General features: G+C 37.8%; 1 pseudogene; it reads right to left on the bottom strand.

The window, feature by feature from the left end:
• Window positions 1-11,153: 11,153 nt before the first annotated feature.
• Window positions 11,154-13,220, bottom strand: part of LOC116087472 — a 123,846-nt pseudogene continuing 121,779 nt past the window's right edge.

Here is a 13,220-nt window from a genome sequence, read left to right as displayed (position 1 = left end):
TATCTTATGTGTGCCAGTGCCCAAGGCATCCAATGAGGTTTGACTGGTGGCCATGTCTGAGTTGAGTGTTTCTAGGTTTTCCACCTTTTATCCAAATACAAGGGCTTCATTCTATAAGATAGAACCCATGCTTGATACTGCTCAGATGGCCAAAAACATCAGACTGGATAGACTACCCACTGTAGGGCTGCGGAAACCCAAATACTATTTATTGTTTTGCTAAAGGAATGTAGCAATAACGTGATTCCCAATGACATCCCTGCTATACTAATAGATCAGTGTCTTGCTTAGCCATCGCTAGAGAAAGTTCCTTTTGTGGTAGATAGGTACTAACACAGAGACCTACAACTGGATAATATGCAGAGTGAGAGAATTTGGAATACTCAGTCCTAAATTCGACATGTTTATCAAAGTCCTTTCATCAGAGCTCAGGGAATGAAGCTAAAGAAGAAGGAAAGAAGGTGTCACACAGAAGTGATGGGTGACACCAAGGAAACAGTGTCCTGACACAACAGGACTGATACACACAGATCAAATCACAGAGACTGTGTCAGTATGCTCAGGCTCTGCGGAAGTTCAAGCTAGATGGGAAAGTAGACATGAGATCTTATCTCTCACCAAGAAGCTATTTCCAACTGACAAGTGCTTGTGAAGAAGAAATTAGTTTTTAGCGAAGGAGTCTCACTGGCTATATTAACCACACTTAGCCATGCCCACAGTAGATGGACAACTGAACTCAGTGGTATTTTTTAAACACATTTTGTCTCAGTTTGTTTTGGTTGGATATTTGTTGTTGTCTTACTGGTCTTTGGCTTATATATTATGGTTTCTGATTTTGTGCATTTATGGATTTTGTGTGTGTGTTTCTTATGCTTTCCATTTTTTTTTTTTGTTAGGCTTTTTGTTGTTTGGAGGTGTTTGGAGCTGGGCGTGAGTGCAGCTAGTTGTGGATGAGGGTGGGGTGGGGAAGTGAAGAGGCTCTGAGATGGCTAGGTGCATTGTTTGGAGAGGGGTGTATGTACCTAATGGATTCAGGTGGAGGAATGATGCTGCCAAGCGCGTTATTACTACAGGAACCAAATGGGAGTCTTAGGCTAACTGTGGCCTGTGCTTTCCTGCCTCATGGGGTGTGGGATCTCCTAGAGGTGGAATTACAGGAGGTTCGAGCCACCTGAGATGGATGCTAGGAATTGAACTTGAGTCCTCTTCTAGAGCAGTACACACTCTCAAACACTCAGCCATGGCTTTGGTTTCCTTTTTTATTTCCTTCTGAGATAGGTTTTATGTTATGACACTGAGGCTAGCCTTGAACTTGTTCTTCTGCTTCAACCTCCAGAGTGCTAGGGCTCAGTGGTTCCCATGTGGCAGCATTTGATCTTAAGGACTAATAATTAGTAAATAACTTTCTCTCTAAGTATGCTAAACCAGTTGCTAATTTGAACATATAGTTTATTACCTTAAAATAGCTCATGGATTTTAAGACATTTTTATGTTATATGGAACATTCAGACCTATTCAATGTATGAGGGAGTCTTAGTTAGGGTTTTACTGCTGGGAACTGACACCATCCAAGGCAACTCTTACAAGGACAACATTTAATTGGGGCTGGCTTACAGGTTCAGAGGTTCAGTCCGTTATCATGAAGGCAGGAACATGGCAGCATCCAGGCAGACATGGTGCAGGCAGAGCTGAGAGCTCTTCATCTTCATCTGAAGACTGCATAGAATAAAGAACCCAGGATATCTCATTGGTAACTTCACTACAGAGATAATAGAAGGAGGTATCAGTGTTTTAATTAATTTTTTGGGGGAGTGGGAGGATGAAGAGAAAGATAAAATGAAGTATATTCATACTCATAACATGTATGCATATGTATAATATGTACGTGCATATTCTCTTTCTTCATTAATACAAACTGAAAACTCATTACCCTAAGTTACCCTACTGTGAATTAAGTTAAATCGATTTTACAATTCTGTTCAACCATATTTCTATATTTAATATGAATTATTTAAGAGCAGATGTATATTTCTTAAAACATTAATAATCAAAATTTGAATTTCAATGACATAAAATGCACTGTTCCCTAATTAGTGCTAAAAACTTCAAGCCCATAAGAAATCAAAAAGAGTTTTATTTCTTTTTTTTTTTCATTCTCAATATAACTTATCTGCTTCAGACATAATCTTATTAGGAATGTGAAGAAAAGGAAGTAAGCTTTCATAGTTTACACTAGGCTCCAACAGGCAACTTTCCAACATTTATGCATTCTTCCAGTGGATCCATTCAATTGAATTGGGTGGCAAAGAATAATTAAAGAAAACTGTAGCACAAATGTAGAAGTTAAGCAAAATTACACTTTATAATGTAGCAGAATAATGCCTTCTTCTAAGATATCTGTGCTGGCACTTGTAATCCCAGCACTTGGGAGACACAGGTAGGGAATTCGCAAGTTCCAGACTAGTCTAAGAAAGTCATAGAGGCTCTGTCTCAATGAATAGACAAACAAGAAATAGTGTCATCTCCTGTTCACCTCCACCCCAGCATAGACTTTTGTTTCTTTTTCCAGAAGTGCCTGATTTATGCTTTTCTACTTTTATGTCATGCAGATGTCTATTGGACTTCGTTCTCTCCCTTACACTGATATTTCACACTGCTTGTATCCTTTATAATCCTTTATGATATTTTTTTTTTTAACACACCTGGCCCCTGGGGGAGACACGTCTTAAGGCCTAAGGTATTAACTCTCCTATGAGCATGCCTCAGCCAATCAGGAATGGATGTTGGAGAATACATTACTGATTTTCTCATTATGTAACATGGCTTTGAGGAGGGATATATTTCCTAGGAGACAGAGTCCCAGGGAGATTGTGTCTCAGTTAATCACAATGATCAACCCATATATTAACTTACCCTGTATGAATTGTCTCTCTCCCTTACCAAGACTCTGACTGGTCTTGTTGGGATGTGTCCCTGATAAACGTTATGATTGGTTTCTAGAGCAACTCAATTTACTAGTCACCAATTTTAAAAGCTACTTTTGAGAATCCAAGTACTGAGATCTACCAAGTTAAAAGTACTCATTTTAGGCTGATAGTGTTGATTTGCGATAGGTGTGTTATGATTTGACACATTTATTTATTTTAGGGTGCTTTGTTGGAAACTATTGTACTTGCAATTAAAACTTAATCCTAGCGTAGTTTATAACTTTGCAACTCCAGGTGTTATGATGATGACAGCTCCCCACACTCATGACTTTGATATCTTTTGAATGAGCTATAATGAATTTTATTTGAAGCCCTAAAACACAAGTCATACACTTAAACATCAATATGTATGTCAACACTTGATGGCATTTGACAGAACTCATTGAAACCTTTCAGTTTTGAAAATTCTGTCAGGTGCTATAATCTTGCAAGGTGAGAAGAATGGTAGTGTCTTGAGTTCCTGATTCATACAGTTGATGGACCCTTTAAAGGTTAGAGAAGAGTACAATTCAGATGTGCATAAAATTAATATATATGTATTATCTTGCTCAGTATTATTGATTTCCACTCAGTAACAGGCACCAATCAGTGCTTATTATGATATGTTCTATTCAATATGACTCAATCTTCCCCAGTGTATAAAATACTCATTTTTTAAAATGGTTCCTTGATGTTGCCAGGATTTGCATAGCACTCCGATTGATGATAGAAGGAAATTTTCCTGATGCAGGCTGTCACTGATGGTAGAATGTTCATCATAGGGACTGTCACAGTCTTTTGTGTTGGGATGTAGCAGTCTGGTAGCAGTGACTCTGAAACTCAACACACATTCTATTTTCTTTTTTTTTCTCTATTTTTTTTTTCTATTTTCAATCTCACTGCTTTTCTCTCCAATTCTTAAACGTTCTGGAACGTAAATTGTCATTAAATATCAGCTGCCTGCCAAGTATCTGATCTCCTCTCATCTCTCCTTCCCCCTCCCTCTATTTCCTCTCTAACATTTTGTATCTGAGTATCTACCATGCACATGAAGGTGTGGGGGATGGCAAGTGCCATCTCTGCCTAAGTGTCCTGTTGTCTCTTCTGTACTATGGCCAGGCCAAAGAGTGCAGAGCATCTCTGAAGCATTCTCTGGCTGTAGCTCCAAGTGAGAAGGAGATGAATTCTCTTATTAATTTTCACATCTTACTGTTTCATCCTCTCTTCTGTCATATTTGGTCCAGGGTGGTGGAAACATCCAGTTCTACCTCAATGACTCAGGCACTATTGTCTTAAATCAATGTCCTCTAGACTTCCTAAAGCCTAGAGCTCCCTTCCTTTTTCTTTTCCTGTGGCTAAGAGCCATCTTTAAGTGCTTTCCTTGGTCGCTCTCCAAAATGTGACTGTAAGACCTTATTGCTGAAGAAAACTTTTACTTAATTCATAAAAAACCCTACAGAAGTGCAGCTGATATCTAACAGTATACAGTATACAGATACAGTAAGTTTCAGTCCTATTGCTTAGCTTACGTGATGCTAGGAGGAGCTATGAACTACCAGTAGAGAATCATCAGTGATCCAACTGTGAGCTCTGCGAGCTACAGTAAAGATTGGCCTGGTAAAAAATACCCATGGGTATAATAGTAGCACAAACATCCTGGGTACAAGCAGTTACTTCCTTATTGGACTTAGTACATACTCCACAGCTTGAAACAGTTCAGCTACTGGTATTGAGACCAATGACCTCTGGCTATATGTGCCATAAGTCCTAGGGGAGAACCTAGTATTCTTATTCTGCTGAACAGGCATAATTAAACCAACCCTGAATGATTTATCATCATATGCATGGATTAGTACATTTCTCAGTTCTCATCAGAGAAGTTTCTTTTTGCAGTAAATTTTGATTAACGTAGAGACCCACAACCTATCAAGGTTCAGAGATTAAGAGACCATGTAATGCTCAGTCCTAAATTGGATACTTATATTACAATCTATTCTTTCAAGGTTCAGGAATCATTACAGAAGAGGGGTGGAAAGTGTATAAGAGCTGCAGGTGGTGGATAACACAGGGAAAGATCTTTTTTTTTTTCTCAGACACAGCAGAGAAGTTGCACATATAAATTCATAGCAATTAGGACAACATTCACAAGACCTGCCAAGCTTGAGCCAGACAAATATTCAACATACAACAATGCAGGTGGGTACAAAGTCCCACTCCCTAGCTATTGGCAGTTGATAGTTGCTGGATGAGGCAGAATTAGTTTTCTTTAAGGATTTTTTTTTTTTTTTGAGGTCTGGTTAGTAGAACATATTCTACTGAAGGCTATACATACAAGAATATATGGGCACCAAGAATTGAATTTGAAGGGTTAAGAAAAGGAGAGAGAACACAAAGTTGGGTGGGTAGGGGAGAAATGAGGAGTTGAGAAAAATTTAAAAAATTAAAAAATCAAATTCATAAAGTCAGGAAGTAACTGAAAGGGGGTGTGGAGCTATGGATGAGTAGAGATAATGTTTGGAAGGGTTAATAGACAATTTTAGAGATAAATGGTTGTGGTGATGCTTACACAGTGATATGACCTAACTAATACAACTGAGCAATACATGTAAGAATGTTTAAAATGGAACATCCTATGGTATTCGTGCTTGATTTCCAAAAACATTCAAGGTAAGAAAACAAAGGAGCTTTACTTCTGCATGTACTCAAGCTGAGAGTAGGTAGGAAGCTCTGACCTCTTAGTTTGCTTTTGTAATATAAAGTGAAGACTTCAGAATTTAGAAAATGTATTCATCCTAGAAAAATTGAACTCCCAAGGCTGCCATATAGCTGTGAAGCCAGGAATAATTTAGTTTGTTTCTGAAAGTTGAATAATGACTTATTTGTTCTTGAAAACAGCCAACAATGCCCTAGAGTCATGGATGTTGCTCATTTAATGGGTGAGGAGTCATAGGAAGTAGATTTATGATAAATGAAAGTACACTGTTTTAATATTTTTAAAAGTATTATTACGTTTACAACATTATTACAAATGGGGTATCTTAAAATAGACTCTTATTCACATATCCACTGACAAATAACCCAAATAAAGCAGAATTCTTTAGGCTGTGATACTTAACTTTATGCGTAATACAGCATACAAATTTTATGACTGAGCAATGCAAAATTAATTCCTTCTTTGCTAATCTTAGCTTTATTGTTGCTGAAAGTATGACATAAATTGACTGAGGTTCAGACTTTGAAAACTAAAGGAACATAATTTTTTAATGAATCTTAGTCTCACCCACACTGGTGGCTCTAGTTTTGGGTAAATAGGAGATTTTACCAACAATTTTACAATTCTTCTTTCCAATATGCGTATCTACACTGATGCCCTTTTGTGATCATTTGTTCCAGAAAAGGGTAAATTTTAACCATGTTTGCAGTGAGCTCCATTATTTATCTAAACTTGGCTTACTGCTCCTGGGTGCTTCAAGCTGTGTGGATGGAGACAGATAACACTGAGAGAGATATTCCCCCCAGTGAATGCCTAGCCTTTAGAACATAGAGGCTAGACAAGGAGCTCACATCATCCAGAACCCCTTTTCTGTCTAATGCATTTAGGGAAGGCAAAGATGTGCCTTTATCTTTAAAGGTCAAGGTCTCCAAACAACTTAAATTTTCCAATGAGGCTCTTGGGAATTAAGACATTTTTTTCAATACCACATTGGCAATAAGTGACAATGATTGAGTATGAAGACACATCCATTTGGATCTCAATCTAAAGCCTCTAGATGACATCAATGTAAAGGTAAAATTTCATTTATTTTCTCTCTCTTTGATTGTTTTTAGCTTTTCCCCCTGAAATGCCAGTTAACTAAGAGGAAACATCAAAATTATTTACTTAGAAAAGTTGTACAAACCATGTAAGAGTGAGTCTGAGTAAACCCATAGAGCTTTACTAAGAGCAAATATAAACGTATAGTACCCACAGCAAAGCTCTAGACCCCAATGGATTATCAGTAAATTGTAGGAGCTTTAACATAACTGCAAATATTTGTTTTTTATTGGTATGGTCTTTCTCCATCTGACAGATTTTGATAACTGTCAAAGTATCTTGCCTACTTACCAAAGTCACAATTAATATGCTGAGCCATTGCTCAGAATTCATATATTTTCTGTGTGACTTAGCAATGCAGAAACTATGTGTGTCTTTCAAAATATGAACAGATGATTTCTTCTACACTACAGTGCTATTTTCAACTTTGATAGTTTAAAACCATACTTTAAGCCCATTAATTAAAAAAGCAACGAGCAAACTGGTAGTTCACAAATGCTACATTTCTCTGATTAGGGCACAGAAATACCACACTCCTTCAGAAACGACACTGACTTGGGCCTCGCTTTCATCATCATCATCTCCATCAGCTAGAGATGTAAGGTTCAGAAGATTTAAAGAGTATTTTTCCTCATCATTTTACACTTAACTTGGAAATGATGTATATAGTAGAGAAGCCTCATGCCAGTGAACAATAGGGACAAAAGCAGGAGGTAAAGAAAGAAATTGATGTGCATCGTAGAAACTCTTCCCTCAGCCTTAGCTAAGACTAGGGAAAATCCCTGTATATTCAGACATATCCCTAGTTCCCTTCATAAAAAGAGAAGAAGATATAGAAAAAAAAATACAAAGCAACATTTCTCTGCCATTGAGAAAGACTGTGTGTCAGCTTTGCTAATTACACTGGAAGCTTGGTTATTTCTCTCTCAGCTCATCAGCCTGGCAGATTTTCTTGTGTGAACGTCTAGGACTGGGGTGGCATCTGGAAAAGGACAATTAAACTACAGGTTTATAACCTCACTTTGCATCTTTCCTAGATGTAACTTAGCTGTATTTACACCTGCCTCCAACAAATGAACACTCAAGCAGCCACAATGGCAATAAACCAGATGGAGTCAATGAATCACACTCTCAAAGGACTCTGTCAAGAGCTGGAAGAGGAAATGATTGACTCTTTTGCAGAGCTTATCTCTTTTTAATACATAGGGCCTATGCATATTGATTAGATTCTGCTGGGTCTTTATTTGACTTTCCTAGCATATTGCTCATAACAAGGGGAGAGGGTAAGGGGAGGGAAGAAAGAGATATGAAGGGACAACATAACGGAGTGACAGAAATCCCTGTACACTGAGTCCTGTCTTTGTCAGATAAATTTCCAGCTCTCATAACACAATTACTTTGATCTAGTCACTAAAAGATCTGGATAATATAAGCATAATTTCTTATATGTATGGCCATTTAACTTCTCTGCATTGTTCCAAATACAACTACAGTAGAATTATTGAATATGCAGCAATGGCTTCCTTAGGATCAATGCTAGGAAGCTAGCCTCCACCTTACAGAAAAGAACAGATGTCCTTCCTGGTTCTTTCAGAGAACTTGCTATACACTCTTCCATTTCCTGTCTGCTTCACTCTTGCACCCCAGTAGGTGTTCTACTAGTGGTTAATTTACATATTTTGGCAGAAATAAGGACCATGACTTTATTCAGCATTCTCTTTTTCATATAGAAATTCTGTACTTTTTTGTTGTGCTTCTGCATTCAAATCACAGGGAACTATTCCTCCTGTCAGCAATGCAAATATAATGCAATGTGTATTTATTTTTTTATCATTATTGAGGATGAAGCCATCATTCACTGCATCTAGATAGTTTAGTTCAAAGATCATATCAATGGACAATATATTTGAAAAATAATATTGAACTATTTTTCCTTTTCTATCAAAAATATGTGATTCTCAACATGTAGCTTGACCCCCTTAGGTTGCATATCACAGAAGTCCTAAATATCAGATATTCACATTATGATTCATAACACTAGCAAAATTACAGTTATGAATAGCAATGGAAATAATCTTATGGTTGGTGTTGGGGAGTCACTACACCATGAAGAATTGCATTAAATACAGCATTAGGAAGGTTGAGAACCACTTTGCTCAATGGTGTTCTTAAAGGCCAAGAGCTTAGGTTTAGCTATAAGATTTAAGAAAAAATTGTGGGATTCAATTGAATCCTTCATTGAGAAAGAGGAAAAAGGAGATACAGTTGGTAATAAAGAGAGGAATAAAGAAAGGCATAGGGGATAAATAAATATATTAATATAATTAGGATAGTAGGGTATTTTGTTCTGTTGCAATTACAGAACTGAAGTCTTCAAGATCACAACAGGAGCTTAGTCAAGATTACCCCAGGCTTTAGCATAAGGAATATAATTTAGGGGTCAATGGTCCTGGGAGGCTACACCTCAGTGCTGAGGCTAAAAAGAGAAAATCCTTTCAGGGAATCTTAAGTGCCAATGGAGGGAAGAATCAGGTATGGTTTTATCAATTTTTTTTGAAAAATTTTTAGGAGGGATTTGAAGGAAGTTTGTATTAGGTCCAAATGGGCCCATGATGTAAACACACACACACACACACACACACACACAGATTGACTTACACCTATAATTAATCGAGAAAACTTTTGAGGACTTCCATGTTGTCCCATTGACTATGCCTGAAAGCTATGGGACAAGATCCAGACAGTTGTTTTTCTATGTTACTTTCCTAGCTGTCTGTGGCATTGTTTCAGCTAATAGTGGAAGCTTGGGCATATATAAATGTACCCATTGAACACTGAATACTTAACACAACCTCAATCAGGCTGAGGACAACAGGCTGTCTTGTTAGATCTTGTGAAACATTCCAAGACATTACTGAACTTAATGTTACAATTTGAAGGCAGGGACTTTATGCTACTCATGTGGACATCATTCCTGGGCAGTGTCCAGCACACAGATAGGCAGATACACACGTGGATTAACATTCAATTTGAGGAAATTTTAGCCTTATAAATGAATCATAAGTCTTTTAAAAAAGTGATAAACCAAAGGTTAATAAACATCAAATTAGAATCTATGCTGAGGTTTAGAAACTGTACTGTTACCATTTTAAAAGCAGCAACAGCCATAGACCTCAATAGAGAGTTACAGTCTAAAATGATGCTATAGATGTGTTAAGATGGAATTACAACTGAACAGGATCATCCTGAATTCTCCAGGTCAAACGTTCCCATGAATTATAGATGCTTTTACTGGTGAAATTATCCTGTGAGTATGCTGAGCCACGGCATTAAATCTGATCTTTCATTGAGAAAGAAGGAAAAATAAAAGGTCTCATACAAGCAAGGTAAAGAATGATTGAAAAAAAAATGAGAGCAGAGACAAAGCATCATTTTTTCCTTCCAACAACTGGAGGATTTGTGGATGTTTAACATGAAGTACTGAAATGTGCACTGGCTAATATCCCTGGGAGAATTATTTTCTGCAGGCGTGCCTCATTAGCCTTGGAAGTGTTCTGCTCTGTAAGTTCAGGAGAGACTCGTGTGTGAGAAGAGATGATATGGAGGGATGAAATAAGTTCTGCCTTTGGGACTGGCTCAATGGACAAATATGCAAGGACCAGAGTTTGAAAAACCAGAATCTACATGAATGCCACAAGTGTATTTGATTCTTGTTCCCATAATTTTAGCACTCAAGAGGTAAAAACAGGAAGTCCAACAGAAATCTAGATAGCTAGATCAGGTGCTAGATCCCACCTTGATGTGTAGGATGGACATAGATGATATAAGACACGAAACGCCAAGCTCTGTGTAGGCACACATGAATGAGGACCTACACACATGTCAATGTTAATATGCACATGAATTCCAAACATATGTGCACATACATGAAAAAAAATGTTGTAATACCAATGCTTTCAGGGATTTAAATACCCTGACAGTTAAGGAGCTATTTATTTTTGCTGAAAAGAGGGAAAATAGAAAGCTTATCTCTTTGGACTCTCTAATTAAAAGCTACAAGTGACATCCATCCCCCCCCCCCATTTTCTACATAAGTGATTGACTCATTCTGAATTAGATCTGAATTATGATATTGTTTTATCCAATGGCTTTTAAAATGGGTAAAATCTTGGTAAGATAGCTGTTATACACAGCAACACCACTGCTTCTTGCACAACTTTAACACACATGCATTAGAAAATGTCATGGCTTAAAAAATATTTTTTGGTGAATCCCCAAATTCTTCATTTGAAAGAATGGTATAAATTAAAGAACTTAAGTGGATGGTTGCAGTAGGTTACAGAAAAGGCAAAGGCAGCTTTGGAATAGTCAACTTAGTTCTTATTATCACTGTGTCCCAGGGTATGCTTGTCAAAGATCTATTTTGCCACACCAAATTCCGTAACTGACATCTTTCTCACGCTGGTTATATCATCACCCAGTTCTTTGATGGATTTCACCTGTCCATTCAGGTAATGATTCTCAATGAAGTTACATAAGTAGAGGTCATTTTTGTCAGTAGCCAATTTGTGCAGTTCCAGTAGTAACTGATTCACACTCATTTTCAAGTGAAATGAACATTCCATTGGGTTCAGCCTATTCTCCCAGTTATCATGGTCTGATTTTTTGATAACTCTGCAGGAAGATTTGGCTACCTCCTTAGTACCGCAGCACCATCAATATCTCAGCATGTTCCCTCTCCTACTGAGATTGGCTGGGAAAAAGTTCTTCAGACCCAAATCATCCTGGTCAAAGTAGCACTGTGGACAGATAACATACAGGCAGCATTCAGCTCCAGGTTCATCTGCTAGTTGACTGATTACTGATGGTAGCTCTGGTGAACCTGCACTGGAGACTCAGTGGTCACTGCCCAGGACGGTGGGAAGAGAGGCTGTGGGGATTCTGAAGCAGCAGCAGGAAGTGAGGCTGTGGTCCAGAATACTTACATGGGGTTGGTTGGTGTCTTAGTCAGGGTTTCTATTCCTTTCACAAACATCATGACCAAGAAGCAAGTTGAGGAGGAAAGGGTTTATTCAGCTTACACTTCCACATTGCTGCTTATCACCAAAGGAAGTCAGGGCTGGAACTCAAGCAGGTCAGGAAGCAGGAGCTGAGGCAGAGGCCATGGAGGGATGTTCCTTACTGGCTTGCTTCCCCTGGCTTGCTCAGCCTGGTCTCTTATAGAACTCAAGACTTCCAGCCAAGGGATGGCACCACCCACAAGGGGCCCTACCCCCTTGATCACTAATTGAGAAAATGCCCCACAGCTGGATCTCATGGAGGCACTTCCCCAACTGAAGCTCCCTTCTCTGTGATAACTCCAGCCTGTGTCAAGTTGCCACACAAAATTAGCCAGACAGTTCAAGAACTGTCAAAGCAGGAAATCAGAGGGCCTCTGCACCGAGAACCTCTGGCTTAAAAATATTTTAGACTGATACATGATTTTAGTATAAATTTTCAAATTACAATGTGAAGTTTTAATTCATGTATACATGACTTAAATTCTCTTAACTCTGAAACATTTTACATAACTGAATTTTTATAATATTTGGGCGAGGGTGTAAATTGTGTCCTTATGAGTCACAAATATACACAAAACTCTCTAATGGGTGGCATTTCCTGTAAAGAATATGACAGAAAACAGAAAATATAAAGTAGCTATCAAGTGAATGTGAGTTTTTTATTTCATTAATAAGGTAAAATCATTCTGAGCATAACTGTGATAATCAAATATTTGGATATTCAGTGTGCATTCAAGGGGTAATTCTTTTTCTAGAAGATTCAAGCTTGAGGATCATTTTTTTCGTTAACGACTCACATGCTGAATGTTGCAAACCGGTGGGGAAGGGTGGGATTGTAAAGAACACAGCATGCTTGCTGCCATTCCCACCTCCCACATCCAAAACAGCTGCTGATGCTCTTTCTTGGGAGCTGTATCCTACAGGAGGCCTTCATCAGTTCATTAGTGATGGCATCAAAACTCTGACTGTCTCATCTCCATTCAGGGTTTCATTCTCTCTTAAACAGCATGTGATATCCAAAGACCCTGGAGCAAAATTTATAAAAAAAAAATAATAAATGATGCATCTTTCCTTAAAACTTCAAAAAGCTACTTGTAGACTTCATATAACAGGGAAATGAGTCTAGTATATTTCCATTTTTTTCAATGTAACCTGAAAGTCTGGGTTTAAGTGTCACCCAACCTAGATGATTAAATGACTTTAATGAAATATTTCCCAAAATTATTCTAGGTCAGTATGTTTATCTGAATTTGGAGGAAACAAAACTTATTTTGAATATTTTTGATTTGCCAGTGACTTAAATCTAAAAATTTTGATTTTTTTTTCTCAAAACAACTATTCCAGGAAACAATAAGACATTTGAAAAAAAAAAAACCCAAA

Source organism: Mastomys coucha, unplaced genomic scaffold (assembly GCF_008632895.1).
Source record: "Mastomys coucha isolate ucsf_1 unplaced genomic scaffold, UCSF_Mcou_1 pScaffold13, whole genome shotgun sequence".
Classification (NCBI taxonomy): domain Eukaryota; kingdom Metazoa; phylum Chordata; class Mammalia; order Rodentia; family Muridae; genus Mastomys; species Mastomys coucha.
This window is presented reverse-complemented; position numbering and strand designations above follow the sequence as displayed.